The 27113-nt window shown below is 38.6% G+C and overlaps 1 long non-coding RNA gene across 1 annotated transcript; it reads left to right on the top strand.

Moving 5' to 3' along the window:
• Nucleotides 1–14138: 14138 nt before the first annotated feature.
• Nucleotides 14139–26862, top strand: LOC116407690. The gene is made up of 3 exons (XR_004220501.1): nucleotides 14139–14247; nucleotides 22042–22151; nucleotides 26514–26862. It is a non-coding gene; the product is annotated as an uncharacterized LOC116407690 (long non-coding RNA).
• The last annotated feature ends 251 nt before the right edge of the window (nucleotides 26863–27113 follow it).

Consider the following 27113-nt stretch of genomic DNA (forward strand, 5'->3'; position numbering starts at 1 on the left):
TTCCGCCCATTCTAAACTCTGTGTACCTACATGTCACTCCTGGAGCGACCTATTACATAACCTTTATCACTAAGCTATGCCAGGGGCACTACTACCTGAGCATGTCCCTGGACTAAAATGTCTGACCACAGCACATGGCTGCATCCCCTTATATGGGCCTATGCACCACCCTGTGGCCATAACCCGAACTACAGGTATACTCCCTGTTAACTGTTTAGAACCCAGTCATCCCAGTGTCCCTGTTAACTAGCACCACCCTGTGGCCTGTCCTAGGGGTGTCTGTCCTAAGGGCCCATTTTTGGTAAACCCCTACATTTGGAAACCACTTACTAATATTTGTGCGCAAAGCACATCTCGCTGTGATTGGCAAAAAAAGAAAAGACAAGCACAGCAATGCAATGTTTAGGTGTTTAAAGGAAAAGATTTACAAAACAACCATATGGGAATAAATACGATATGTATGAAGATTGCAAATGACCAACCCGATTATTATTATTATTATTATTAACATTTATTTATAAAGCGCCAACATATTCCGCAGCGCTGTACAATAAGTGGGTTTCATACATTGGACATACAGAGTAACATATAAAGCAATCAATAACCGATACAAGAGGTGAAGAGAACCCTGCCCAAAAGAGCTTACAGTCTACAAGGAGAAAGGGTTGAGACACAAGGTGTGTGATCTCAGAGCAAGTGATGTAGGGTTGCTCCCTGAAAAAAGGTAGTTGCATATATCATGTTTTTCTGGGTCTCTAAACATAAGGTTCATTGCGGGTTATGTAATAAAAGGCAAAGTTTCCCAGGTGCAGTAACCCCTACAACTAATAGTTGTTTAAAAGCAAACATATTATTGGTTGCTGCTACTTAGCAAACTTAGTGCTTTTTATTACATATGGGGGGTAGTTCATTAGAAATGCATAATGCACCCAGCTTGTGCTTAGTCCCTCCTCTCCCCTGCTGCTTGACTGGCTGCTCACCCTCTCACTCGTGTGCTACCAGGGTCCCTATCCCCCAAGCTGTATAGTAGTTACACAGTGTAGTAAAGCAAAATATACAAGGGTTATTTATGATAAAAGGTAAGATGGAATGGGTAAGATTGTTTAATATGTTTCTATGAGCCAAAATAGATCAAGGTGGATATTTTTTGTTGTTGATTACTGAATAAAATAAAGCATCATGTATATATATACATTTACACTTATGTGCAAACTAAGCAACTAATACTGTAAGAAGCCATTCACATTTAATAATGTTCATTTTTATAACTCTAAACAAGAGTGAAGGTCTGAATCCATATTACTTTTCCTCCTAAATTTCTTTAGAAATAAAGGTTTCCATAACAACACTGAGAAAGAGGTGCACAGCTAAGAATGTCATGTGTCAAGAGAATAATTTGCAAAGTCCATTGCAGTCCCTATAGTGACAACCTACAGTGCACGCTGAGCTCCTGTACATTGCCTGTAAACGTGGAGTGTGGTAACACCGAATTCCCAGGTTTTTCTCAACAACTATATGTATCCTGCCTACAGTTAGCAGTTGTGTTGATAAGGGTACCAGGTTTAGGCAGTGTTGCTACTTGTGATCACTGGGGAATGTGGGTCAAACTGCAGTGTTTTCTGCTGGACAGTTTTTAGATCTTCCTTGTGGCAGTTCATGGCCCAAATAGGTCCCCTTGATCCTCTGTACAAAGACTATTTGCCTTGGCAATCACCTGTAAGCCAGAAATGGATCAGTCCATGTCTTAGAGCAGGGATTGACTCGGCAAAACAAAAAAGTAGCTTCCACAGGTAGCCAATCGTGTTGCAGCCCAGACAGTCTTCATCAAACCATTTTTGCACTGTGCTAACTGTTGGAGTTATATAAAAATGTCTAGTAGTTCTATAATGGCTCGTATTTATATACTCCAATGATCCTCCACTAGGGATATATGATTCTCACCCACAGTGAGTAAGTTACTCTTGGATTTAAATAAATACTTACTCAAATCGAGCCTGGCCCCGAAGTTCCCCCTGGGCCTGACCTGAACCATTCAGATTCGCAAAGGATATTAACCAGACAGCTTTATCAGAGGTATACATTAATACAGAGTATTACAATACAGAGTATTAAATAATAGCTCATACATCCTGAAAGTTCATGAGGACGTGAGGGAACAAATTCAAGTACAAAAATGTTGCCATTTAACCATTTCTTCCTACATGGGCTGATCCCATGGCAGCCAATCATTAGCCTTGTTTTAGCATAACTGTGTCTCTCTGTCCATCTGTAGGGAAGGATTAAGTGTCTCACTGTCTCAGCACAATAGCCCAAAAAGGTATCTCTCTGGTAAGAGAAATCATTTACATCAGCGCAGTGTCCTGAATGGTATTTGTGCAGTTGGTGTTTCTGAGACTATTTGTGACATTCTTAATCTTGCACTAGGGATACTTGTGACAGGAGACAACAGATGCATTCCTTGTTCTATGTAAACATTTTAAGGCCCAAGTACAGTAAATAGAATGACCTCTGGTCTTGATGTCTAAAATCAGCCTAAAATTGCAGTTGTTCTGTGCCTGTGTCCTGTTTTAAATCTTTGTCTTTTGATAATAACTAATATAAACATGTTTATAGCATAAACCTAAAACACCAATATCTACACTAACTTCATGAGGATTTTCTAAATGTAGAAACAATGCCATAATACTGTGTTTACCCTTGCTCTTCATTTTGTTGGGTGTCTGGTTTATAAGTAAAATTCTTCTTGAAAGCTGCTGTTGAATGATGGAAGTTGTGATTCTGCAGACTATTCTGTTCTTATAGCATAACAAATGAAAGTATAATGTATGGGGATAGGGGAAGAATTACAGGGAAAACAGAGTCTGAGGGTAGATTGAACAGACAAGGACACATCAGCACCCTATCGCCACTATTAATAATGATTTAATGATACATGTTGTATCCCACTCGCCAGATGAGACTACTGCTGAATGTTTGGATGCACCTTACATAAATAATGTATGAGGCTGGATGTGCATAATAATAATATTTGTGTGTTTTCACTTTTCTTGCTTATCTCTGATAATATGTAAATTTTCTGAATACTGAGAATAGTTTACTGCATTTTTATTTCATATCTAGAACTTTGCTGAGGAAACTGACAAGCTGTACAAAATAACTACACTGGGAGCATGTATACGTGAGTATTCTTACAAAATGGTTTAACAATCTCTGTACTTACTAAGTGCCATTTATACTGAAATAATTTATAAAAAAAAACCCAGCAGCAATGGATTTCAGTGCAGCCTGTGCCGTGCACCTTGTACCTTAAAAAAGCAATGCAGCCCTGTACGTATCCCCTTACGTAAAGAATTTGGGCAGACAGTTTCAAGACTCACACTTTTTAAAGATGATAAAGGGTCTGCAAGCCTTGAAACATTATGTGCCCAGCTGTTTTAACAAAAAGGTATTTGATTTAAACTGATTTGCTGTCCTTTGGAAACCTTAAGCCAGTGATTGGAAACATGGCAGGATGTGTATCACTATAAGAGCTGCAGCAATGTAAGGTACGGTTTCAAGGCATTTCTTTCTGTACGTAAAGTATGCCAAAGGGCAGGTAGTGCCATGTTTTACAGGATATAAAGGGTTAATTTGTTTTATACTGCCTTGTAATCTTATTATAGCCCTTCAAATCATTCTGTCTGCTGAGCTCCATCCCCTATTGTGTTTCCTGTACATACCTTGTCTGTTGCTTCCCCCATAGAGCCCAAATTTGGGGTTAAAACATTGGGATAAAATAGTATCATTTTTTCAGAGGGCAGGGTCTGAAAATTCATAGGATAGGTTAGGGAGTATGTACTAGGAAGGGGTTGTTAGCAAAGAGAGCACTGGGATGAAACTAGGACAATGGCTCCTGATCCACATTATTGGCATTGGAAGGAAAAGGAACAAGTTTTCACCAATGAAGAGAGGCCTGGAGGCCAACATTCCTCCCAATAATGGCCTATGGACTCTTATGGAACCATCAGCCCCACTGCATCTGTGCAACCTAGAGAAACAATAGCATCAAGTATTATGATATACCAGCTTATCTGTGTTTTGGATACACATGGACCTTTTGTGCTACACTTCAGGTAAATCCTGCCAGTTGGCGGTGCTAACTATATGAACTTGTCCTAAGATGGCACCAACATCTTGTGCTACTTACAGATTTAAACTACAGATATGGGATACGTTATCCAGAAATCAGCTAATTTTTAAAAAATATTTTCTTTTTATCTGTAATAATACAACAGTACCTTGTACTTGATCCTAACTAAAATATAATTAATGCTTGTTGGAGGTAAAATATCCATATTGGGTTTAATGTTTAAATGATTTTTGAGAAGACTTAAAGTATGGAGATCCAAATTACAGAAAGACTCCTTATCTGGAAAACCCCAGGTCCCAAACATTCTGGATAACAGGTCCCATACCTGTACTAGAAATTCTTATCCCTGACCTCAAGGTTCTCTTGCCTGATAAATATACCATGTTATGGCTTATGGGTCTGTTTACACTTGCTTCTCTAGGTAAAAGTAACCTGCTCCACCCACATGTTCACATGTTACTCTGCTTTAGCCAATCAATACATTTGAATTTGGCATTATCTTTCTCCAGTCCCTTACTAGTTACGATAGAAAATGATGCAGTAGGGAAGGAATATCTCTTATGATGATTCTTAGGGGCAGATTTATCAAAGCACGATTTTCAGATTGTTAAAAGTACGATTGGAAAAAAGTCAGAGCAACCACAATAATTTGTGATGTGTGTAAATTGTGCGAAAATTTGTGTTGTGCTTGTACGAAAATATTGTGGTTTCAATCCGAAAGTTACAAAATTTTCGCATCCGAACGATTGGAAACGGCGCAAAAACCTTTCTGACTTTGAAACTTCAATGCATGATTTTGGAAGACTTCTGTAGGACTCAATGGCACTCTGCAGCTCCAATCTGGCCAAAAGATAGCCACAATACCAAAGCTTGAATGAATTCCGAAACTTTCGTTATCGTTGCGCAAAGTACAAAAGTACAACTTTTTTGTAGAACAACGAACATATCATGAAAAAGTCATACTTTTTAACGTGTATTTATTAATTATTGTTAACAGTACGAACAGTTGTAAAGTTTCGAAAAAATATGATTTTTTTGTAATCGTGCCCATCGTACTTTAATGAATGGGCCCCATGGTGTTTTGTTGTGATTTGAGGCACCAGGACTGTTTAATAAATTACCAAAAGGGGTAGTTACCCAGGCCAAAATGTTTCTCAGAAAGCATAAAGGATTTGTTTACTGCATATTTGTAAATTTTGTTTTTATTTGTCTTGTAATTTATTTAAATGTTTTTTAATCTTATTGAGTTTTATAAGTGAGTTTGGTTATTATACAAGTTAATACCCTGCTTTTTTGTTACTTTCTGCTTAAGGTCCTAAATCACCCAGGTTACCTATGTATACAACATATCCTGTAGATTACCTTACCAGCAAATGCACATACAATTTTTTCGTGGCACCTTGAACGAGCTTCAATATGAGTATGACAAACACTTATTTGAGGAAGAAATAAAAATAGAAACTTGTAGGGATGAGAACTGTGGAAATATGAACCATAAATATTAGCATCTGCAGCTCAATATCTACAGCGAGAATATAAATAGATTATCCCTAGATCTTGCACCTTCCACCCACCCAACAGTGAATAATTTCAGGTTATTCTATAGAAATACAGGTGGATCATGAAACGGATGCACAATGCTGGCACATCTTCTACATTCTGATGCACCTTTGCTGCTATTTCCATATACAGGCGCTACAGTACGTAGTGGGTTATATGAGATTCTCAAATCTTTGCCAAACCAGCACAGTTTGAGTTTGAATATGTGAAAAAAATACATTGTCCCATTTTAGAAATGTTATGGTCAAATACAGTTTCCCTTCCACAGAAAATGTCATCTTTAATACATAAACTTGATGGCTCATTTCAATGCAATGTTTTTTCTGCAAAGCAGAAATGTTCTTGGCACAATTGCACTGTGCCTACCACAGTTGCATCCGATTTACCAAAATGATGCAACTGCAGGTATGGTTCGCCACGAATCTGGCACAGATGTGGTAAATATTTTTTTAATTTTGCCAGTGCTTAGTGTGCGAGTGACAAGTGCACCCTAAGGCAGGCAGTAAGGACAATACTAAGCTGCGTATCCTGATGCTGCGTTGTTCTCTAAGCACTCTTCCGCCACTCTTCAAGGGGGGGCCCAAGTGCTTAGGGTACAAAGTACAAAGTGGCATCCCTTGCCTGGACTTCATGTTTAATAAAAAGCACAAAGTTTACGCAGGTGCAGTATTCCATAGCAACCAACAGAATGTTGCTTTAAAACAAAAGCAATGCTAGCTGCTGATGATAAGAACTGTTGAAAACTTTGCACCTTATATTTAATATGGGTAGTGATACACTAAACTCCTAGTTGGCATTCCCCCTCAATTGTCCCTTTTCAAAGAGAACAGTACAGAATCAATAGAGCAGAGTAGAGCACCAGCGAGTGAAAGGGACATTGGAGGATATGTACTGCCCAAGGCAGGAATTAAGTACAGGGGTTCTTTGCACCCTAGCCTGCTAAAGGGATAGTAGGAGCAAGGGCTAACTGAATAGCATTTAATGGCGTGTGTAGGTTTGCTTCCATTAACGTGCTGAGTACTTTCACCTCTCTTTGTTACTAAACTTTAAAAAGCAATACTTAAATACAAATAGGCAGTAAACAGTAGCTTCAGGGTTCCCCTGCATCAATAGGAGCAGCAGCAATGCTTAATTCAGAGCAGAAGGCACAAAGGACAAAGCAGCACCAAGTGCAACAATACAGAAGTTCAAAGACACATTTTGACTTTTAATGAAAGTGGTTTTACACTCAACTGACTACAACATACATGAGCCCTAAAACTGCAGTGTGTTGATGCCCCCCCCCCCCCCCCCCCCCCCCCCATATAACTGGCTTGGTATCAAAATCCACAGTGGAAAGCAAAATAGGAGCCCCACATACAAGTTACCTTATAAAGGCCTCAGCTACTGTGGGTGACCAATATCCACAAAATATTTTTCCACTGGCAACAAAGTGAATTGCTGGTGGGAATGATACATGTTGCTTTGTTTTCCGAAGTCTTGCAAAGTTTCCTGCTTTGTGCTACTTTGGAAAGTCAAGAGACGTACATACTTTACCCACTGGCGATTCACTTGGGAGATTAGTTGCCCTCACTAGCCAAGTTATAACTGTGGGTGACTTATTTCCCAGTGGGCGATGGCCCTAAAAGTGCTTCACCCTTTTATTAGGCAGTATAACAAGCTGTATAACAAATAATGCTATTGCTGTTTTTCATACTCTGTGGGCTAATAAGCAGCACCTTTATAATGAGACTTTTGTGTGCAGCTCCTGTTTTGCTTTCTACTTTGTATTAGTATGGCATAATTTATCCCTTTAATTAATTAATTAATTAGCTAATTCTCTTAATAAGCAATATCATTGATTTTTTTCAGACTGAATGGCCATTTTGCTTGCCATCACACTAATTTGTCATGACAGCACCCTTGTTTCCTTTTTCACTGCTTTCAGTGCTTTGCGGGTAAAACTAGCAAATACAAAATATGAATGTGGCTCTTTATCGAAAGAATACATATCCACAGCGTGAAGCAGAAATATCTACAGTTTGTCACCACATGCAGATATAATTGTTTGCTTATTCTTCACCACAGGAAGATTTTCTTTGTAACGAGTAATTACAGGTGCGATAAATGCAACAAGGATGTAATTATAGAACAAAGATATGCAAGCAGGAGGACATAAATCAACACTTGTCAAGAAAATGTTTTGCTGGGTGACAATATGTGCTTGTATGGCCAGAGAGCAATCAGCAATACAGTCAGTGGAAATGCCATTGAAAGAGAGCGTACAAGGAATACTTACACTAAATGAGCTTTGAATCAATGTCGAGCTTCTACTGCCATTATAGTGAGCTTCCACCAGTAGGATTTCAGAGATTTTTTTATGTTATTATGTACTTTGATAATTTGTCTCTTATGTTGTGTGACCTTGGCATGTGAATGTCTATATGATCTCCTGCCAGTACTCTGTCCAAGGGAGGCAGCTGGTATGTTTAGGCTTTCCTGAAACAACAACAAGAGATCCCCTGCACTCACCCATTATCAATATATATAGGGCATTAAGACATTCTGTGCATTAAGCTACTAAGATATGCCCTCCCCTTTAAGCAAAACATGGATTGTTTGTCCATATATTGCAAAATACTTCAATCTGGCCAGATTGTCGAAACCATCCCCTCAGGCTTTCCTGAAACAATTTTGACAGTAGCCTATTTACAGTCAGTCATGAGAGTAGCCTAGTTTTTTACTATGTGACTTGGTAATTAGGTTAAGGCATACAGTATACAGTATATACTGCGCTCAATGCCTAAAATGTATTCTCTAGTCACTCCAGTTATTGGACATCTCATGTTAGTAGTGAGCTATTATATGGAGCTAGAGATACTGGAGGTGCTTTTTACTGTGTTTAACTGTGCCAAATGCCTTACTGCAAATGTAACAGATATGGTCTGTGGGCTGGTATTACTGGAAGGTTAAGACAAGACTCTTGGTAGAAAGAAGGGGCATCACCAGTATTATTTCTGATGTGTAAGATCTGGCAGCTATATTTTATGTTATTGTTAACCATGCATATTTTTACAGAGCTCGAAACGCAGCTACCACGCGGCCTTCTTTGACGCGACCACAATTTTTTTGATCCAACCGCAATGTATTCAACGCAACCATGACTTTTTTTGATGTGACCACAACTTTTTTGACCCAACTACTTTTTTTCTGTGGTGAATTCCCAAAGCGATTGTGTTGGCAATAGCATGGATTTATGTTGGCTTAGTTAACATCGGGTATATTGTATTGTTTTCTTATAAGGAAAAAGCAAATCAGTCACTGAGAACTGAAAAGTACTACGGTCCCATGATATAGTAAAGAAGTAATTTCCAAATCAGGTTAGATGGTAGCTGGGCCCCTTTCTTGATTGTGGGAGCCAAAAAAATAATAATATTGTGAAGCATGGGGAATTTTTCAAAGAAAATTCTTGTCTTGATGTAAAATCAGAGGTTTATTTTATTTCACAAGACCTCCATAAAAAAACAAATAAGCAAGACTCTTATTTACACATATATCAGAGACTTGCAAAGCAAAAAAACTCTGCTATTCATAGCATACAGCAGCTCTTTTGAGAACCAACACTTCCCATTTATATTTTACAATGACTCCAGTGCCTGCAGAGCCCTCCAGCCTTTTATAGGAGTCAGAGCTCCACAATGCACTGCAACATTCCCTTTAAATTCCAGGAAGTGCTGCTGGCCTGCCTTTTAGAGGTGCAAGCCACCACACCCAACAGGATCATAGGTATGGTAATACTTTTAAGTTAAAAGCTGCACTTGTAATTAAGTATTTTAAATGCCTTGTTAGGTTTATCTAACAAATGCATTACTTTTCAGTACATGCATATCTTGCACATTTAAATATAACACAAAAATTCATGTCAGGTTTTTAACACAAACTAGTTAGTTAAATGCATGGTTCACAGGTGCTGACAAATTCAGAGTAAAGACAGAAAAGTGCATTAGGTGGCCAGCCTAAAGGGGAGAGGGAAAAATAGAAGATAGAAAATTTACCATTCACCCAAAAGAGTTCTCTCAGTCCATGTGAACACTTGCATTAAAACCAATGTAGCAGATTTTAGCACACATTACAGACAGATGATAGTTTTACAATTTACATCTCCACAAATATGATTCAGGTCACATTATATATATTGGCAAAATATTTATAGCATGTGTTTTTAAGGACCCCTAGTGAAAGATCTTTGAATTCTCGTTTTATATGAGGGGCATGGACATTTGGGGCACTAACACATTTCCAATCAATAAGTCAACAATCTTCTTAGCTTAAAAGTCCTGTTGAGCATCCACGTCTCTGGATTTTGTGCTCCTTATTGCTTTTGCACTGGCATCCAGGGCATAGGTAATTTACCCCTTTTTTCTCCAATGGAATACTAAAGAGAAGTTTTACAACTTTTCCATATTAGTAGCAAACCAGATAACCTATGTGATAAGATTATTGGCAACAGAGAGAGGTTCAGGGGGAATAATATAGAATACTGACCGCACACACAAAAAATTGTGCCATGAAAGTATGGGACATATTGCTATGGGCAAATTTCCCCCAGGAAAAAAGGTTTGATCAGTTGTCTTAAGGAATTGCTCCAAGGCTAGATTGACCTGTCATTTAGTTTGTATCCAGTATTCATGGATGGAAAGCAATAGGCAAAAGTTTTAATTGTTGCAAGGTAGAGAATGTGAAGTCCTGCCAGGAGACAGTGAAGGCTTGAGTCTTTTGTACCTCTGAGTTACCTTTTTTGAAACAGTGGCTACTGAAAAAGAGGGATACGAAGATCAGGAGGAACAAAGGCAAATCCAGCAGAGGTATCACTGGAAGCCTGAGATTAAAAAGCCTCGGTTTCATGGCTGAGCTAATGAAAACAGGAGGTATTGCCTTACTAGGAGGAATGATGAGTCCCTTGTCTGAACAAAACTTCTAGGCAAATGGAGGAGGCTTCAAAATTGGGTCAAGTTGTTATTATGGGGGACTTTAATTATCCGGACATTGACTGGAGTAATGGGGTGGCTAAGTCAGAAAAAGCTAGTAGGTTTGTAAATATGCTAAATGACAACTTTTTATTTCAGGTGGTTCAAGAACCTACTCGGAATGAGTCTATTTTGGACCTGGTAATATCTAATAATACTGAACTTATCTCTAACATTTGTGTGGGTGAGCATTTGGGGAACAGTGATCACAACATGGTCTCCTTTGAGATAATGCTACAGAGACAGCTCTATAAGGGAGTAACTAAAACGCTCAATTTTAGACGTGCAGACTTTGCCAGTTTAAGGGCATCTCTGCAATGTGTCAACTGGGAAAGGCTTTTCATGGGGTTAGACACAGAAGGAAAATGGAACATCTTTAAAACATTGCTTTGCAGGTATACACAACAGTATATTCCCCTTGTAAGCAAGGAGAGGCATCGCAAAGCAAAACCCTTATGGCTGAATAAAAGAGTTAAGGTCGAGGTTGGTAATAAAAAACGTGCTTTTAAAGCATTCAAGTTAGCTGGGACAGCGGAAACTTTCATCAGGTACAAGGAAGCAAATAAAGCATGCAAAAAAGCTATCAAGCAAGCTAAAATAGAGATGGAAAGGGATATTGCAGCTAGGAGTAAAAAGAATCCAAAATTATTTTTTAATTATGTGAATAGTAAAAAAATGAAGCAAGAAGGGGTGGGAACTTTATTATCACGGGGGGGTACGTTGGTTGATGAGAACGGGGAAAAAGCTGAAATTTTGAACTCTTATTTTTCATCTGTCTATACATCTGAGGAGCCAGATAATGAAGGCTTCCCTTTTAATATACCCAGTGCTAGTAATTTAGCTACTGGCGCATGGGTCACTCAGGAGGAAATTCAAAAGAGACTTGAACATGTAAAGGTAAACAAAGGTCCAGGACCGGATGGGATTCATCCCAGGGTATTAAATGAGCTGAGCGCTGTGATTGCCAAGCCTCTTCACATAATTTTTCAGGATTCGTTGAGGTTTGGCATGGTGCCGAGAGACTGGCGGATTGCTAATGTGGTGCCGTTATTTAAAAAGGGATCTCGTTCTCAGCCTGAAAACTATAGGCCTGTTAGTCTGACATCAGTAGTAGGAAAGCTTCTGGAAGGGGTAATAAGGGATAGGATAGTTGAATACATTGCAGTTCACAATACTATTAGTTTGTGCCAGCATGGTTTTATGCGTAACAGATCTTGCCAGACTAATTTAGTTGCCTTTTATGAGGAGGTGAGCAGGAACCTTGATGCTGGAATGGCAGTTGATGTCATCTACTTAGATTTTGCTAAAGCGTTTGATACAGTACCTCACAGAAGGTTAATGATCAAATTGAGGAATATTGGCCTAGAACATAATATTTGTAATTGGATAGAAAACTGGCTGAAGGATAGAGTACAAAGAGTGGTGGTAAATGGAACATTTTCTAATTGGGCCAGTGTGGTTAGTGGAGTACCGCAGGGGTCAGTCCTTGGTCCTTTGCTTTTTAACTTGTTTATTAATGACCTGGAGGTGGGCATAGAGAGTACTGTTTCTATTTTTGCTGATGACACTAAATTGTGCAAAACTATAAGTTCCATGCAGGATGCTGCCGCTTTGCAGAGCGATTTGACAAAATTGGAAAACTGGGCAGCAAACTGGAAAATGAGGTTCAATGTTGATAAGTGCAAAGTTATGCACTTTGGTAGGAATAATATAAACGCAAACTATCTACTGAATGGTAGTGTGTTGGGGGCATCCTTAATGGAGAAGGATCTAGGGGTTTTTGTAGATCACAAGTTGTCTAATTCCAGGCAGTGTCATTCTGTGGCTACTACAGCAAATAAAGTGCTGTCTTGTATAAAAAAGGGCATTGACTCAAGGGATGAGAACATATTTTTGCCGCTTTATAGGTCCCTGGTAAGGCCTCACCTTGAGTATGCAGTGCAGTTTTGGGCTCCAGTCCTTAAGAAGGATATTAATGAGCTGGAGAGAGTGCAGAGACGTGCAACTAAACTGGTAAAGGGGATGGAAGATTTAAGCTATGAGGTTAGACTGTCGAGGTTGGGGTTGTTTTCTCTGGAAAAGAGGCGCTTGCGAGGGGACATGATTACTCTGTACAAGTACATTAGAGGGGATTATAGGCAGTTGGGGGATGTTCTTTTTTCCCATAAAAACAATCAGCGCACCAGAGGTCACCCCTATAGATTAGAGGAACAGAGCTTCCATTTGAAGCAGCGTAGGTGGTTTTTCACGGTGAGGGCAGTGAGGCTGTGGAATGCCCTTCCTAGTGATGTGGTAATGGCAGACTCTGTTAATGCCTTTAAGAGGGGCCTGGATGAGTTTTTGAACAAGCAGAATATCCAAGGCTATTGTGATACTAATATCTACAGTTAGTATTACTGGTTGTATATATATAGTTTATGTATGTGAGTGTATAGATTGGTTAGTATAGGTTGTGTGCTGGGTTTACTCGGATGGGTTGAACTTGATGGACAATGGTCTTTTTTCAACCCTATGTAACTATGTAACTATGTAACTATGCAAAGTGACGACTTTCTTGTTCTTGGTTGATAACATTTTAAAGAGATATAATGGACCAACCAGCTTCTCTTAGTTTGTGGTTTCATATGGTTTTTGCAGAGGAGCCCTCACTTATAGCTTTACTCAGATGATGAAACTCTTTTGGAGAAGTGGGCACCTTGATGTAGTTTCCCTTTACCTTCTTATCTCTGGGAAAGTCAGGCTCCAGCAGCAACACCCTAGACATCTACAAGAAAGAAGAAGAACCAAAGGCTCTTTTGAGAGATTTAATGACTTCTATCACATGGGGGGCCAAGAACTGGGTTTATTCAATTTCTTAATAAGGGCCGAGATCAAGGCTACTTATGAATAAAGTTCCTTAATTAATTGGCAGTAAATTACTTGATTGCATTTTTGCTGGTAGAGAGAGATCAGAAAGATGGATGGATCCATTTCAGTGCATTAAGAGATTTTATATCTCAGAAAATAAATTTTAAAAGACATTTTAGCATTGAAAGAATTCTCTTTACAGCATCGGGAGACATGTGTAAATGACCTGCATTGCACCCATTTTTACACTGTGGCCACTACCTTTGATAAAGTAAATGGCCCCTATAGTACTCATCCTTGCTGTTAAAGGCTGTCTTATACTCATTGCCCTATTAGAATTAGTAAAGGTTTAAACTTCTTGTAGCTCTGACTTATTTATCTCTTACAGTTCATCAAAAAGTTAAGATGAGAGTGTATGGATAACTTTATGATTTTGTATGTAACTTTATGATTTTGTTTTTATATAATAAACACAAGGCTAAGTCCCTCATCTTTTCTCTGTGTGAAGAATATTCAAGCCAAGACAGGAAGGGATAAATGGATAAATCCCCATTGCACATTTTTTTCAATATACTGTATTCTTTCATACCCACAGATTGAGATTTGGTATATTGTCTTCGGTGTAGCCTTTAAGTCTATCATCGGGCTGTGGATTGGAGGCTTGGAAAGACAAAACTGGTATCCAACATGAAATATGATACTAAGGTAACTAAGGTAGCACTAAAATAGCCTGAACAGATGGACTATTGTTATAAAGAAGAGATGTTGTTCAAATCTGTTTGTTGACTTCTGCCTGGCCCTAGATTTGTTTTACGTCTCAAACTGTCACCTACCAACACCACTTTTATCTGGTCTTAACCTGTCCCCAACTAAGACTCTAGGTTCCCAGCGGGAGGCATAGGAGTCTATTATTCTTTAGACTCACCTGAAAAACCTGATAGTTCACTAGAAGCTCTTTTGGATTACAATAAATCCTCTGTTAGTTAAAAGAGCTTTACTAGAAAGAGTTATTGCATAAAGAAACCAAAAGTCCATTGGTTAGAATTATACTGCATTGGGATAAATGCCATAATTTTAAGCCACTTATATCAAAATAGCTCAACATTCCTAATGTCAAGTGCAGCTTAAGTCAAGATATACTGTAACTCATTCACAAAGAAACAATATAAACCCATATGCTCTAAAAATAATGTTATTTAGAAAAGGTATGCTTTTGCATTCCCTTTTATAGTAATCCCCACTGTGTATATTTTCATGTTGATTTTAAACATAAAGCTAAATCTTCAATTGCTTTCTTAGGCAAGGCTTTCTTTTATTAACATAAATCATAAGCCTCAGGGGTAAGTAGCTCTTATGGCAGCATTTATATTATGCAGGCTTTGGGCAATGCTTTGATTAGAATAACTGGATATGCCTATGGTCACTTACTATCTTTTCCATTTATTATCAAGATTACTCTTTTTTTGGTATTTCAACTCTATAGAGGAGAACTTTTTGTCTATGGCTTTCATAGTCCATCAGAGTCCATCAGCAACTGAAGCACTGAACAGTGGAAGACCGTTATATAGGTTTATGGTACACATACACAGGTACACACGCACTTCCCCAGCATTGCTTGTTACTGTAAACAGCATTATTAATTCTAGTACAAAGGTTCACTGTCTTGAAGTCATACTTGATTCAACAGTATCCTTTATTCCTAGCATCTTACATGTCCAAAAAAAGGCGATCAAAGGTTTGAATGCACCTTGGAGAATAAACCATTGTGGGCAGGACTTATTGCAAAAATATTGTTAAGATAAAGAAAGAAACACATAAGCTAACAAATTGCCTATGTATTCAGCTGCAATTATGGACACACGAGGGTTGAGGCACTTCCTTAGCACTGGAGCTACCATAAGGTCCAGGGTGGCGCACAGTTGAGTAACATTCATAAAATAAAGTTAATTGCCTCAATATGTGCTTTCCATTACAATCATTTTAGAGCAAAGTGCAGGTTTGTGCTTGTAAATGACCCCTAAACAAATCAACACACTTGAGGCAGTTTCAGGTTACCCATTTATTACCATAATGCCACTTGTTTTTTTGTTTCATTAATTCCCAAATCCTTGAACCACTTTACTGGCAGTTCCTCTGTTTTGTACAGCATACATATTGCATGCCAATAGCAAGTACATACTTATGCTTCTGTATTCCCAGTCCTACTTTTGTACTGCAAAAATGCAGAATGTCAGGATTCATATAATGATTTTACACATCAATAAATCTCTTGCCCCTCTGTGACATTTTAAATGCTAGTGACTGACAAGGGAAAAGACTGCATGGATGAGAATGTTGAGGGTGGGAGCAAGGCACGGAGAAAGAGGGAACATGTTGAATTGTTTACTTTGTCAAGGTTAAAAACTAGGAGTTGGGACTGCAATAGCATGATATCTATACCCAGCATAATAGACATAACTAAGCAGCATATATTCAGTTCAAAACAATTGAATAAGTAATCACATAAGAACAATGCCCTTAATTGCAAAGAATGATAATTAGGTGGTCCCCACAACAGTCCCTTAAGAGTGTAGAGACTTATAGGGTTTAGCTCCCCTGTGGCTTTAAACCCTACCTCTTCACATCTTTACTGTTATTGGGCAAAGCCTTTGTACTCAGGTTTCAGTTATGTAACTATCCCCTATTGGTTAGTCTGGTTGTTCACACCCCTTGCAGACTGATAGTGTCTGGCAATGAGGTGTGACTTCCTCTTTGGCTGCCTCTGCTTCTCAGGTGAAAGCTCCATTGAGCCTGGGAGCAGAATATAGGCCCCAGAAGCCATTTTACCCCAGAGGATACCATCCCCTCTGGAGAAGTCGGGGACAGGGCCCCGTGAACGAGGTTTAGTAAGCACAGCAGGTCTGTTATAGCACTTTCTAGGAAAGTGACATAGTTAGCACCTAGTAAGAAAGGACAGTTTAATACCCCCAACAAAGGAGAGTTAGTTCTGGGAGTATTTCTCCTATCCGGCAATGTTGCCTTAGTGTAGGGCCATGGAGTAGAGATAGTGACAGGTTAGAATAAAACCCTGATCCTTACTCACCCGGAGAACTCATACACAAGAGGTGGGATAAAATGGTGTGCACCCTCTCTTCTTCCTCAGAGTGTACTGTCAATTAACATCTCTGCTTGTCTGTGAGTATCTGATAACCCTGCTTGCCAATTGTGTCTTGGACAATAAACTTATATCATAGTTAAACAGCAAGAACCTTTCTGGCATCCATATTTACTACACCTGCACTCAGGGCCGCCATCAGGGCGGCACAGGGGGGACAGTCGTCCCGGGCCCGGACGATTTTAACTTTAAAAGGGGCCCAGCCGTGCTAAAGTTTTCTTAGTAGCTCAAGCCCCCTTTAATCATTTCCGGGACCTGTCATTGGTGGTCAGCGGGTGATCCTATTGGTTGCACCCCGTGCGTACATGTCACGTCAGTACGCATGGGGCGCAACCTTATAAAAGGGCCTGTCTTCTTTCGGCACTCAGAAGTGCAGAGGTGTCGTCCAGGAAGGACCTCGCCAGAGGAGTCCGAAGCCACCGCAAAGGAGCCAAACAAGACGCGGGGGGCTGTGCTGTGCTGGCTACCGATGTACTAGGGGGGCACAGCTGGCTACCAATGTACTAGGGGGGCACTGCTTGCTACCAATGTACTAGGGGGGCACTGCTGGCTACCAATGTACTAGGGGGGCACTGCTGGCTACCAATGTACTGGGGAGGGCCTGCTGGCTACCAATGTACTAGGGGGGGGCACAGCTGGCTACCAATGTACTAGGGGGGCACTGCTGGCTACCAATGTACTAGGGGGGCACTGCTGGCTACCAATGTACTAGGGGGGGCACAGCCGTCTACCAATGTACTTGGGGGGCACTGCTGGCTACCAATGTACTAGGGGGGGCACAGCTGGCTACCAATGTAATAGAGGGGGCACAGCTGGCTACCAATTTGCTAGAGGGGCACTGCTGGCTACAAGTGTACTAGGGGGGCACTGCTGGCTACCAATGTACTAGGGGGGCACTGGTGGCTACCAATGTACTAGGGGGGGAACAGCTGGCTACCATTGTACTAGAGGGGCACTGCTGGCTACTAATGTACTAGGGGGGACACTGCTGGCTACCAATGTACTAGAGGGGCACTGCTGGCTACCAATGTACTATAGCCAAACAAGTGTTACAAGAGCTATTTGTAAATGTTATAAGATCTGCAAGAATTAACTACTGGTTCTGACAAATTGTAGCGCAGGCAGAATAAAGTTTGGGCACCCTGGGATGTGAAACCTGCAGACGTGTGTCCCCAACTCCCAGTGATGCTGAACAAATCAAGTAAGGCAGAGCAGGTATATGAATATATATTCATATTAATATGACCCTTAATGAAAAAAAAATTGCCATCAGACATATGACCCCTGATCCACCCCAAGCATGCCTCATAATGTCTAACCCTGCCCATTATTTAAACCCACCCTCTTTCACAAGCCTCCCCCTTTATATTTCATAGGGTGGGTGACTGCAGTACCCTCCATTGATGGTGGCCCTCTATAAACTGTAGTTCAGAGACCACTGAGTTACTAGAAATGAGCCCTACTGAAATGGCTTAAAGTACATAAATTCAGGCTTTGCAAGACTAAAGTGTGTAATTTTTTGCACAAGACATAATTGACCTATGAACCCACTTGGTCTTTTATCAGGAAAGAAGCACTGGATAAATTGCAAGGTATAATAAAGGCACTTAATCATGTGGCACGGGGTTAATGATAAGCAGTCATTAGATGCAATCAGTGTATTTAAAGACAAAATTATCGTTTTGACAAGGCACTAATTACACACATACACACAAGTTCAGAATGGCATTTCATTTCGAGTTTAGCGTATTTTGCTAAAATTATTTTTAAAAAAAGTTTTGACAAGCAGATTGAGCAGACATTAGTTCTTCTTCTTTATCAATAATACTCCAAAATGTTACAGATGCTACCATCCACTGCAGTGGGAAAAACTGTGTGACAAACGTCTTCTCCATTGAATGAATTTCTTTTAATGCTTTTTCAATATTAGAGCTTCTATCACCGCTATATATATGTATAGGTATGGGATCTGTTATCCAGAATGCTTGGGACCTAGGGCTTTCTGGATAAGGAGTCTTTATGTAATTAGATCTCTATACCTTAAGCAGGGCCGCTGCTAGCCAAATGGGTGCCCTAAGCAGAAATGTTCTTTTGTGCCCCCTCCCCCAAATATTACGGAAGTAAAAATAAAATAAAAAAAAAACCTACTGTAGGGGCCCCACACACAGTGCCCCCATAGACAATGCCCCCATAGTAAGTGCCCCCAATAGCCCCCATAGATTGATTAAACTATCCGGGACAGCGGGATGCGCTATAAAAACCGGCGGGACAGTGTTGGGGGGTATGTTATAATATATAAAAATGTTTTTTTTTTGGAGCAGCTGGGATGGTGCCCCCCTGGGAGTTGGTGCCCTATGCAGACTGAGTACTCTGCTTATAGGGAGCGGCAGCCCTGACCTTAAGGCTACTAAAAAATTATGTAAACATTAAATTACTCCGATATGATTGTTTTGCCTCCAATAAGGATTATTTATATCTTAGTTGGGATCAAGTACAAGGTACTGTTTTATTATTACAGAGAAAAAGAAAGTATTTTTTAAAATTTGAATTATTTGATTATAATGGAGTCTATGGGAGACTGCCTTCCCATAATTCAGAGCTTTCTGGATAAAGGGTTTATGGGCAATGGATCCCATACCTGTACTAGTATGTGGCACACACCTTGTTTACATATACACATTATACCAATTTGTGATTAAAAGTTTAATAAAATAATAAAACTAAAAAGATGCAGCCAAAACAAGGGAGAAAAGCCATTTATCAGTGAACCAGTTTATACAGATATGGGATCCATTACCTAAAAAAATTCTAGTTTCAAGAATTTTTATTGGGATTTTTTTAAACATTATAGACAAAAATAGACTTAATTTTAATCAAATAATTACATTTTTAAAAATTATTTCCTTTTTGTCTATAATTATAAAACAGTACAAGTACTTGATAGATAGACTGTACTGGATAGCAGGTCCCATACCTGTACAATAAACCTGTATGCATATAAGGATAATGGATTTCCAATGCAATTTACCGAAATATCAGCATCTTTGGTAGAAATCTGCTCAATATGTCTCAGAGTGAAGCTGAGAAAACTTTCAGTCAGATGGTGATGTGATTATAAAAGTGATGGCTCATTTTGGGGGTGAATTCTATTTCAATGAGAGTTTTCATATAAATGTAAATGACAGTTATTATATACTCAGGCCACAGCCATTGAAATCATTTTCTGCTATTACTTTAGCCTTGATCATGCAGAGGTGGCAGAATTCTCATTCTTAAAATGCGGGGTGTATGTATCTTTGGATATAATAACATTACTAATTCAAGAAGAATTATCTGCTTCCTGCGGCTACCCTCCTTAAGAAATATATTTTAGACACTGCAGCAGTTTGAAGTTAACTTACATAAAGAGAAAGAAACCTTGACAAAGACCAGAGAGAATCATTTTTCAAAAAGAAATCTGCAGATTCAATTATACAAAGATGATGCGACGCGTGTTCATATACAGATATGTGTTTTCTATCCTCTATTGTGTTTGTACTCTGTGTAAAGAGAGCTGAAAGGGCTGCATTTTGGCTGACTCAGTCTGTTTCCTACATTATCAGAACTGTTTCATTTTTATACCAAAACAATGTTTGATAGCAAATTATACGTTGCTTTAAGTAACAGTTTAATGAACGTGTGTGACTTTTAATGAATTGTTACTAATTTCAAGAAAGAAAAAGAAATTTTTACATTTTCAATTTTAAAAATCTGAATTATTTGATTAAAATAGTCTATGGGAGACATGCTTCCGTAATTCGGATCTCTCTGGATAACGGGTTTCTGGATAAGAGATCCCATACCTGTACAGAGAAAAAAAGAAATCATTTTCAAAAAATACATTTATTTGCTTAAAATGGGCACTATGGGAGATGGCCTTCCCAATAATTTGGAGCTTTCTTGATAACAGGTTTTTCAGATAAAGGATCCCATAAGTGTATCAAATCAACATTATACAGTATAAGTGAAATGACTATGGTTTTGTGTTTATAACTACACACCAACCTGAAGCTGTTTAGTATGTACAAGACAGTTCCATATTCCTAATGGGTTGGTAAACATATGCCTATTGTAAATCACTGTATTAATCCCACTTAATTCCTCTTATTCATGTATTTTCATATATTTAGTGGATTTAAGTGTCATTTATGACACTGCAGCTTCCTTTGGGTTTATCTACTTTCAATCTGTTTCATGACAAAATCCCCATTTTTGGTCAATGGGCAGTGGGACCAAGGAAAAAGTATCTGTTTTACATGACATAGTTGCATATGGTCATGGTAATAACCGGAAATGTACCTGCTATTACCAGATTTTTCCAGTTATTCATGTAGTTTTTATAAAGGTTTGTATTTTCCATGATAATTCTAAGTTTATATAAGAACTGTACACTGTACACTGTACACACTGTGCATTTTTCATTGATACATTGAATGCATTACAGGAAACATTTTGCCTTCCCCACTATTACAAAGCCCTGGTTGCAGTTTCCTTTGCTGCTATACTGTATATTAAAACAAAAAATATATGCTTTTGTGATTTCTAGCTTCCAAAGAGATAGATTACTCTTGACCTGATATACTTGCATTATCCTGTATCCTGTCACATGGTTCAGCAGCTTACTCAAAGGCGAGCCAGCAGAGCCATTTGTGAAATATAATTCACTATATCTTTCTGCTGAAACTGTCCCGCTTCATCTATCAATACTAGAAGCAACATATTGTCCTGACTACTCTATCAATCAGTTTGACTGACAATGATTTGTATCAAGAGAATGGAATTCTTTTCAGCCACAAACTTTGAAAAGTACAAAGTTCCTTCAGAAACTGTTTTTTGTCACAGTGAAAAGGATTTCACATGAAGGCCGGATTTAATGGACTTTAAAATTGTGGTTTGGAGAGAAGCTTTCTTCTCTAACCGGAGACTTTGTAAAATTTTAAAATGTATTTTAACACTGGATGCCAATAACTAGCGCTGCACAAGGCATTCACTTTCCATACAAGCAGAGGAAGGCTCAGTGCTGGATGAAGTTGCTGTCAATGTATTACAGTAAGGGCAAGTACAAATAGGCAGCTGTGTGTGCATTTCTATGGGTATTTATGATGCAGCAGCCAAATTGGGATTTTGATTAATCATATGTTAATAAGTTAAATGCTATTATGTAAAACAGAGGCTGAGAGCTGCCTCTTATTCTATTTTTTGTGACACATTTGCTAGCATTTACAATGCGATGTCAAAAAATTGTGATTAAATACACTTCACGTTGCTGTCTGAACACCACTTATGCATTTTTTTTTTTAAATCAGCTTCTGCCAGAACGTACCTGCCATCTGTATTCTTCCATTGACTTTAATGGCTTATGCAAGGTCTGAGGTGGTGTAAAATAATGGCTTAATCGACCTTTATAAATATAGTGGTAAGTATTTTCTTTAATGAATGATTTTAGCAGTCATAATGGACATTGTCAGCATAGATTTATAAATATGCCATTTATTTTACCATTCTTTTAAAACCTTTTTCTGGCATAAATTATTTATACAGCTTGATAAATAGATTTCAAAGTTTGCAGGGCTGTATAACATCATATGGGCTACTTATATTTTGGGGTTTCTAGAAACTACATATTTTATTTGTGGTTATGTGTAGGCTCAGTTAAAAAAAAAATATTTTACTACTGCAAACACAGTTGCGGTCACACAAAAATTGACACCATTCATTAAAGGTACCTGCATCCAAGCCAGATCTTTACACTTCCCTGTAACTACCCTGCATACAAATGCACCTACTGACACAGGAACCCAAAAGCTTCCTCTACCTCACCACTGCAGGCTGCACATTTGTGCCAAATATCATTTTGACAAGCACCAGAAATGAATTCCAGTTGTGTCCCATTTGTGTCAAACGTATCAGGCTCAGTTGTGTCAGTTACAGCTCCCCTTTGCGCCCACAATTACACTGGAAAACCTTGAATTCTGGGTATTCAGCATTGTATGTTTTTTTATGTTCATAATCCACCCTTATCATATTTGGCTGAAACATTTGAATGCAATAACATTATCCTATATATTATTCATAAAGTGCCAACATATATTACAGCACTATACAGTGATTATGCATTGTTCCCAGTCCCATTGGAACTTACAGTCTGAGGTCCCTATCACAATCATTATAATGAGATTGATAAAGAACTAGTTAACTGGCCTGTATATTTCGGAGCATTGTAGAAAAACCCACACAAACACAAGGAGGAGCATAAAGACCAAATAACATTTTAGATGTTTTGTAGTAACATACATACTATGGGGCTGATTTACCAAAGCACGAATTCGAATCCCGAATAGCAAAATTTCGGATTGGAAATGAAAATTTCGCGACTTTTTCGTCGCCGTCACAACTTTTTTGTATTTTTCGCGACTTTATCGTATTGAACGATCGTAAACGGCGGAAAAACTTTTCCGACTTTGCATGATTTTGGAAGCCTCACAGAGGAATAAATGGCACTCTGCAGCTCCAACCTGGCCCAAGGAAAGTCACGATACTGAAGCTTGAATGAGCCCGAAACTTTCGTACTCGGCGCAACAATACGATTTTTTTGCAATGGCGGCGAAATAGTCAGGAAAAATATACGAAAAAGTCACGACGGCGACTAAATAGTCGCACAAATACCGATCATTACGAGAAAAATGCATTCGGACGCATTCGAAGCGTTTGTGCCTTAGTTAATCTCCCCCTATAAGTATTGTAATTCGGTGTTCAACCAGTATGCATTAGAGATCATAAAACAAAGTTACGAGTAAAAGAGTTATCTTTGTAGAAAAATGCCTGTACTGTATTTTACTAATATAATGCTTTTTTTATCTGAGAGCTCTACACCATACATATATCTATTTTTTTTTTTTTGGCAAACTTCACAATCACTTTCAAAATCAAATCTCTTGGGGTCTGTCCAAACACAGCTATTTGTTTTCCCTTTTTGTTAAATTGCATTTTAGATTGACATTATCCTTATCAATGTATATGGTATTTATCATTAGTTAGAAGATACGCCAGTGAGAAAAGTAGAAGGCTGAGCATCAGCCAGATAATGATAGCCAAGTCGCATTCTACCTGCTTCTCTTAGAAAATTGAAAGATTTAGATAGGCCATAGAATGCAGATACTTCCACTTTTTATCTGTTTACATAAGCTGCAGGTCAACAAGCATTCACCTTAAAATATGAGACACCAAAGGCTGTTGAGATTCTATTTAAAATAATGATAGTGTGAAAGATATTGCTCAACCCCTGGTGCATATTTGATGATAAATCTTGTGAGTCCTGAAGTACATGTTATTGAAATCAATAAATCATTCATTTGAGAAGACAGAAATGCTGGCACATATCATTTTATTCCTTTAACCTGTCAAAATTTTGAAATAAAGATTGGGATGTGCATTCCGCAACCTCACTTTTTTAAAATAAGTTGAACAAACTGAATGGAAAATAAATACCATAAAATTTTATTTAAATTTGCATCTGATTGACTAGTTGACTAATAAGGGGGAACATCCCAGCAAATCATACTAAGGATCATAGACAATGATGGTGCTGTATAGAAATCCATGAACAGAATCCACGATTATGTTAGTTTTACGTTCGCTAAACTGAAATTTTTATACTTCTCCCATTTGGATATGCATATTGGGATTCAGAAACAGGGCCAAAGCAGCAAAAGGGGGAAATCAAAGCACAGTTAGATTTAATTATATATTCTTTAATGGTCACTGACTACTTGACGCTATTGTAGCCAAATATTGCTTCTAGCTGCTACTGTATGTAGCCTTTAAACTAATGAACTACTTTCATGTGAATGTTAATGAGCTGGGGCTTAAAAGCTCCCTGCTTTTTTCAGCTAAAGGTAGGTGCAATAGGTCTTACTACTCAGGCACATTGTTTGCTGGGGGACTTTATTTTTTTTTTTTTTTTTAATTTGACAGTTTTTATTGTTTTTCAGACCATACACAAACAACAAAGTAATACTAGAATAGCCTATGACAAGCTTGTCGTTATGATTGGTATCTTAGGGCTATACAACTATATATTAACCATAACTTATACTCTTTAAAGAGCACGCTTGGGGGATAGAAAGAGGAGGAAAGAGGGAGCAAGAAAAGAGCATGGAAGAAAGAGAAGGAGAGAGGGAGAGAAAAAAAAGAAGGGGACTGGGGACTTTATTTTAATTGCATCACAGACTCAATGTAAATAGGCAGTGTAGGACGCACAATGAGGGGCCTTGACGTAGCACGTGGGCTTACATATTTTGGCCAAAGTGTGGTACTAACACCTCATTTTTTGTAAAAATTATCTTTAAAGGCAAACTAAGCGCTGGCAATCTTTCTTTCTCTTTGTACATAATTCCTATACCCTTCACAGCTGGGCCAAGAGGTACTTCTGCCCAATGTAAGCACCTCTTTTATCCTGTTGGCTCGACACCCTCCCTTCAGCTACAACAGAGCACAACCAACACTCCTTGCTCTCTACCTGGCCCTTGTTCTGCACCTGCTCTGCTGTGGCCCAGGAACTTTGAGGAACAGGGTGGCTGAAGGGCAGCAGAAGGATGACGAATCATAAGATATTTGGGAAACAATGTGGGAAATTGGACCTCTCCTGTGACTGCAGCCTAGGGAAGTCCCTCTTCTGCCTTTCCCTAATTCTGGTCCTGATACTCTATTAAACATTTCCAGTATGAGAGCAAAAGGTGACTTATGATATACATAGCAGATTTGCTATGCATATAGACTGGATTGTCATACAAGCAGTTTAAAGGAGAAGTCATTCTGGCATTTAACTGCCAATAGATTTGCCACATTAGTGCCACCTAGAACAATATATTTATTCTGCAGAAACCATTACCATACCTGAGTAAACAGCTTTAGAAGCTTTCTCTGTTTGCTTAAGACAGCAGCTGCCATTTTAAGTAGCTTCCTGCCTACAGTCTAGCCATTATAGCTCAGATCACACATTCCTAAGGGAGGGGGTGGTGAGTTCTTAGCATTCTCGTCGGAGGGGGAGCAGGAGAGGAGAGAACTGCGCAGACTCTGGCCCAGGGAATTAAGGCTGTTTTGATAGAGCATTACTGTAAGTGCTTATGGCTGTATTTAAGTAGACCTTGCTGATAAAGCTTACTTAGTTTTTTACCTTTCCTTCTCCTTTAATGCAGCTGAGTTGTACAAACTGGAGCTGAATTGAACAGAAGCAGTAACTGGAACTGAACCAAAAAGCTGCAGCAATTCTTTATTTTAACTTGTATTATCAGCTTCCTCCTCACCTTACTTCTGACAATTTGGGAATATTCAGATTTGTTTCAGTAAACTCCTACAAAAAATGCTTAGAAACAAACTTTGTTTGTTACCTGAGGTGGAAAATAAGAAAGTTAATGCACACATACAGATTTGATGGAGCCACAACAGATATCTGGAGATGCACCTTCAATCCTCCATTGCTGAGAAATATATGTAAAACAAAAATGGAATTTTTACATTTCTCTTCTCTAGTAAAACTTATTATTATTACACATGAAAGCATACCAAAAAATATTTCAATGTACTGAAGATCTTTAAAATCTTATGTCTGCTATAAACATGCCTCACAGGTAGGATATGAGCCTCATCATCAAGCAAATTTATACTTGTATTTTGGAGAACAACTTCTCACAAAGTGCATGCTTCACTGATGAAATTTCATATCAAAAGCAAATGTCTTTAGAAAAAAAAAGCTAATTTAATGATGAAATCTCTGCAGGTTTTCAGGTGACAGTGATATAGCATGCCAGTGCCTGATGCTGATGTCCTATCTCTCAGCCATCCACATCACTAAGCAGAACATCAATAAAAGGTTTGGGAAAAATGTGCCAAAAATCAACTGGATAAAAATGGAGGCTTGAAGCCAAGCTCAACTAAAAGTTACTTTATAGAGTCAAGTTGTACAAGAAAGTTTATTTTAAAAGTAACAGTCACCACCATAGAACAGATTCGTTGCTGGGATAAAGTTATAGTAATTTCATTACTTATTGTTCTGTTCAGTCAATCTAAAATCCCCATGTAGATTGTAAGCTCTCCGGGGCAGGGACCTCCTTCCTACTGTGTCTCGAACCACATGGCACACATCTCTGTGTATTTATAGTTATTTATTGTATTTATTATGACACTTGTCCTCCCTTTGTGTAATTGTGTATATTGTAAGATTTTAGAGTGTTGCATATCCTTGTAGTGCTTTATAAATAAAGTAATTCATACATACACACAAAGTTAAAAAAATTACCAGTCACAAAATGTAATTGATTGCCATTTTATATATCAAACTTTTTGCTACTGTGCTATGTTATTGTTATTGTATCTGTTG

This window comes from Xenopus tropicalis, chromosome 9 (genome assembly GCF_000004195.4).
Source record: "Xenopus tropicalis strain Nigerian chromosome 9, UCB_Xtro_10.0, whole genome shotgun sequence".
Classification (NCBI taxonomy): domain Eukaryota; kingdom Metazoa; phylum Chordata; class Amphibia; order Anura; family Pipidae; genus Xenopus; species Xenopus tropicalis.